At 36.0% G+C, this 5,941-nt stretch overlaps 1 non-coding gene across 1 annotated transcript; it reads left to right on the forward strand.

Moving 5' to 3' along the window:
- Window positions 1–611: 611 nt before the first annotated feature.
- LOC141700761 (small nucleolar RNA R71) lies at window positions 612–718 on the forward strand. Its single transcript, XR_012566490.1, has one exon. It is a non-coding gene; the product is annotated as a small nucleolar RNA R71 (small nucleolar RNA).
- Window positions 719–5,941: the final 5,223 nt, after the last annotated feature.

The following is a 5,941-nucleotide window of genomic DNA, read 5'->3' on the forward strand; positions in this document are numbered from 1 at the left end:
CTTGGCTCTTGCATATGAGCCTCAACTCCTCCAATTCAGATTTTTCATTAGACTGTTGCAGATGGAGTTATTGCTTTGGTGCATATTGTGGTTGCTGAAAACCAGGGGGGTTGTACTGCTTTGCTGGATACTGCTGATAAGGCTGTTGAACCGCATTCTGAGTGTTGCTCCAGCTAAAGTTAGGATGATTGTGGTTGTTAGGATGATAGGTGGATGGTACAGGTTGCCGTGACCTCTGAAAGTTGCTCACAAACTGAGCTGATTCACTAGAAATGGCACACTGATCAGTCTCATGGGTACCAGCACAAAGCTCACAGACACTGGTGATCTAATTAACTCCATAATTAGACAGAGAATCCACCTTCATCGTCAAAGTCTTAAGTTGAGTAGCTATAGCAGTAGCCGCATCCAACTCCAGAATTCCTGCTACCTTGCCCTGAGTTAGCCTCTTAGTAGGATTCTGGTATTTATTAGAAGACATCAGTTCAATTAATTCATAAGCTTCATCATAGCTTTTAGCCCACAAGGCTCCTCCTAATCTTGCATCAAGCATGGGTCTAGAAGTAGCACCCAAACCATTATAGAAACAGTTAATGATCATCCAGTTAGGCATCCCATGATGAGGACACTTCCTAAGCATCTCTTTGTATCGATCCCAAGCCTCACATAAAAATTCTCTAGATTGCTAAGAAAATTGAGTAAGTGCATTTCTGATTGCAGCAGTCTTCGCCATAGGAAAGAATTTAGTTAAGAACTTTTGAGCAAGATCCTCCCATTTGGTGATAGACCCTGTTGTAAAGAATGTAACCAGCACTTAGCTTTATCCCGTAGAGAGAATGGAAAAAGCCTCAACTTAATAACATCTTCAGAAACTCCATTGAACTTGAAAGTGTCGTAGATCTTGATGAAATCTCTGATGTGCATGTTGGGGTCTTCTGTTGGAGAACCCCCAAACTGATCTGAGTTCTGTATCATCTGAATTATGCTCGACTTGATCTCAAAGGTATTAGCCGAGATGGCTGGTCAAACAATACTAGACTGAATATCATCGATCTTCGGTTGAGAGTAGTCCATCAAAGTCTTTGGATTCGCTTCTGGTTCTCCCATTGCAATAAGAGCCTCTTCTTCTTTCTCAACTAAGAGCTCTTCTTCAACTTTCTCCTCGACTACAACTTCTTCCTTAGCTTGATCCAGTGTCCTCTTACGAGACCGAGAATGTGTATGCATACACGCTCGCTAGAGTACCTGAAATACGACAAGGAATTAAGTAAGTAACAATGTCCGAGTCACTGAACTTTAACGACCAATGATGACAAACACATAAACTAAAAATTAACACCGATATCCCCGGCAGCGGCACCAAAAACTTGTTAGGGCTAGAACATGCGCTAATATTCACGCAAGTATACGCGATCGCAAGTAATATAGAATAAATTCTAGTTCATTCGCACAGGGATAGGTTTAGGTTAATTTCAATCAATGTATTTATGCAACACTAGTATGGTTATTATCCAATGCTAAGACGAATAACAACTTGAGGTTGTTTATACTAGAATTAACTAAGAGATTATACTAAAAGACATAAACTAGGAGATTAAAGAGATTTAAATAAAATATGACACAAACATGGGATTCTAACTTCATTAAATACTTCATTTAATAGCCTTTTTATTCTTAACCTTAGCATGTAATGGTGATGATACTAATCAGATAACCTGAAACTGATAAACGCCAACTTTCGTTGCACGAATACCATACTACCAGACATCCACAAAAGAGATAAAAGTTGTAGAGACACCAATTATTTTGAGACCCTATATGTCTATAGAATTTGACAACATAACAGTTTAATGCACAAGTTATCTCTCGTGATTACATAGGGCAAGTAAGATGGTTAAAATTACCTATGAATAATGCATAACAAATACATGAACCTATACTAGCATGGCAAGTTCTAAACCCTAAAATTCACTTTCGCTTCATTAAAGATTAACACACTATCTTATAAGTTCGCGACGCTCATAAGACGAATAAGCACAACCAAAACTAGGTTATCATACAATCACCACACAAAGGTATCGAAATGAATTAACTAAAGAAATCCATAAATAAATTCGTTAGAACCCCATGATAACGATTAGCCCATAATCAGACTCATCATCAACGTGGGTTCCGATGAGAGCATGGTATAATAAACGTAGTCTTTATACTTAATAAAACCAAGTACGAAACAAGAGTAAAGGTTTACGAATAAGAAAACTAGCATCCAAAGTTACAACTTAAAATAAAGAATCACAAGTATATACTATATCTTCTTCGCCTTGGTTGAATTATGCTCTATGGTCTTCTTACACCTTCTCCTTAAGCTCTGGTACATCTTCTTCTGAAAAACGAGCATAAGTCATGTATATATAGCAGCCCAAGCAGAGTAGATTTCTCCTGGATTAAAATTCCATGAGAAACAAGATTTTAATTCCCCGACCTGGCGCGGCCGCGCGCTTGACCAGCGCGGGCGCACTGACATTTTGCCATCCTGGCGCGACAGCGCGCTACTTCAGCGCGGGCGCGCCGTCTATCTGGAAAAAATATTGACTTCTTCTTTTCTTATTGGCTTGAGCTAGTCTTTTCACGAGCTTTTATTCTTGACACCATCCTAACACCAAATTAGCACTAAAACCATGCTAATTCACCTGGTTACCTGGTAAATGCCTGAAATGCAAAAACACTACAGAAATAAGTTAAAAACACTAACAACTTGGGTACAAAACACCAATTCAAATTTTTACTGAGCGTTATAGTGTCATAAATGCCACTCAACAGTTACCAGACCTATCCTAAGCTCATTACCACCCCAAAACACTCAAGTAAGTTTTCAAAACCCTACTACTGTTGTTGTGATAATGATATGCTATATCATGAGATAAAATTCATGAATGTTTATAAATGATATCTTGCGATATAATGCATACATGTTTTTAAAACATTTCAATATGCATGCATATATATCATAAGATTTTGACTTTAAAATCATACATGCATTATATCGCAATATATCATTTTATAAAACATTCATGCATTTTATCTCATGATATAGCATATCATTATCACAATAATAGTATTAGGGTTTTGAAAACTTTCCTGAGTGTCCGGAGGTGGTAATGAGCTTAGGGTGGGTCCGATAACCTATAAATAATAACATAAGCCGAAATTAATCCTCGGCCACTTAAGAAACTAGACTTTATTCATGCATACCCTAACGCTCATTTTCACACTTAAAGGTTTACATTAGTCGCTCACGTACCCTTGACTCCACCATTTTTATAAAATTGATCATTAAACATTTTAAGGCGAATCCTTTACAAGGACCTTACTAATTTCCTAAGAAACTTTACATAATTTTTTCGTGTTCCGATAAGTAATTTAGGGGCCTTAAACATGGTCTCAGAGTTACTCGAGTGGTAGGGGTTCGCTCGCGAAACGCTGTTACTTAAAATGATCGTTTCTCCTAAACCGTAAATTCGATTAAAGCGATCCATATATCAAAATGAAGCTTAAAACATAAAACATCTAACATGGTATTGTGAGTTCATAGCAATATGTTCTTAAGTCCAAAAGTTATGCATAAAAATAGTTTCAAGAAAATCGGGCTTTACGACGACTATACTTTAACGATTTCCAAAACTTTAAACAACACCAATTCAACAACAATCCAACAACAACTCAAGGTCTCGTATTTTACCAGTAAACCAAGTCAAAATCTGTTTAGAACCTAAAAACCCAACAAGTAATACTCATGGTTCAACAATCAATCAACTATAACTTATTATATATACAACTATACATGCTTAATGATCTCATTCCATAACGATTATCAAAACACCCATTTACAATCTAAAATCATACACATTCATACTATAAATCAAATATGGAAAGCTTTGGTATACCTTTGAAGCTTCTAATACTCTTACAAAGGCCTATACATCTTTGGATGATCTTTAACAACCTTAATATGCTATAAACTTCAACACAAAGCCAAGAACACAAACATGGTTACTATTCATCTAACTGTAAATCATTAAAATCTAGTACGGGAATCAAGGAGGTGAGGAGAGTGGATACCTTATATGCATAGAGCTTCTCGAGGGATTCGATTTGACTGGTAGAACGCGCGAATCAGCCAAGGGAAACTCAAGATACAAACATTTCTTTCTCCTCCATTTTTGTTCCCTTTTCCCCTCGGGTTTTTTCTTCAAAAATGAAGAAATGATCTTTTGCTTGCCTTTCTTTGGGAAATGTGAATGAAATTCTTGGTGGGGGATTAATAAAGTGGTTTACTTAATTAAATATCTTGGTTTAGCTTTAGTCACTTGCTTATGCCACCTACTTGTATAATTCCTTTTCCACATGTCACAATCTCATGGTGTGATGGTGTGTTATCTTTTAACCACATGTTTTAGCTTCTCTTGGAAGCTTCCTTCCCATGATACTTGCATGTGCATGCCCCTTGGTTGTTTGTTTATTTTACGATTCGTTTAACTCTCATTCTTGTTGATCATTTGAGTGAACATATCTGTGATCTTATCATTAGGGTTTCCCTAAGCCTTTCTTAATATCTTTTATTCCTCTACTCATTCTCTTTTATAATCCTTGGATTTAAATTCTTTAATCTTAACACCTTATACTTAACTCCTTCGGTGTCTGGTGAATTTTTTCGGGAAAAATCAAAGTGCGCGCTTTCGAAATCTGAGAGCTTTTACATACACTCATTTACATTACGGTATATTAATATGAACTCAGAATTTCCATAACAAAACTCCTATATAGGGTTGTAATAACCCCAATTTTTGAAATTTTTTTGAAACCCTTATGAATAGTGATTTTGCTGATTATGCTGAATAAGAAAACTTTTCATACCACACTTTGTAGAGGTTCTTTTATTGTTATTCTGAGATCTTATTAGTACTCTATATGGTATATAAGTGTATGTAAAGATCGTCAGAATCCAAATTCGAACACTTTGATTTTTCCCGAAAATCCACCAGATACCGAAAGAATTGAGTATAAGGTAACAGGATAAAAAGGATTTAAATTCAAGGATTATAAGAGAGGATCATATAAGAAATATAATATATTGAGAAAGGTTTAGGGGAACCCAAGTAATAAGATCCCGGGTATGATCCCTCAATCGATAAACGAGAACGAAAATTAAGCGAACCGTATAACAGATAAGCGGTCATTAACCAAACAATTAAGCAAGGATTAGCATAAGAAGATGCTTCCACCACCAAGTGATGACAAGTGGCAAGAGATGAAGTCACCAAGATGATGTCATGCTTAGTCATACTCCACTCACTTTAAACAACCAACAAATCATCCAAATATCCCATTCACTTCATTTTCCACCACAAAAACATTCAACAAAGCAAATACTCTCCCAAGAACACATAGCTCACGGCTTTTTCATTTTTTGAAGGAGAAAAATTCCGAAAATCAAGTTTCCAGCTTTGTTAATTTGTAAGGTAATTACCCAAGGTCCCTTATGATTGGATAAGCATATCCTAAGAGTTTAAACTTCTATTTCTTCATGAATCTCTTCCAATTAATCAAGGAAGAAGATGATGAATAGTGTTTTCAAGATTACTAATTTATTTTCTTTGATTTCCTTTAAGATCCAAGCATTCCTAAGCTATCTCAAGGCTTCTCAAGGCTTCTTAAGGCTTCCTAGCTACTCTAATCACTCCAAGGAAGGTATAACACCTCCAAACTCTAACTTTACTTTGAGTATTAAGATGGTTTTGATGGTTATAGTAAATAAGAAGCATGATGCTTATGTGTTTAGAGTTTGGATTGGATTTGTAATGATTTGGATGTTAAAATCTTGTTTATAGTTAATAAAACTTAAGTATAGCTAGTAGTTCATGTGTGGGGTTGTATAAATCGG

Source organism: Apium graveolens, unplaced genomic scaffold, assembly GCF_009905375.1.
Source record: "Apium graveolens cultivar Ventura unplaced genomic scaffold, ASM990537v1 ctg2899, whole genome shotgun sequence".
Lineage (NCBI taxonomy): Eukaryota > Viridiplantae > Streptophyta > Magnoliopsida > Apiales > Apiaceae > Apium > Apium graveolens.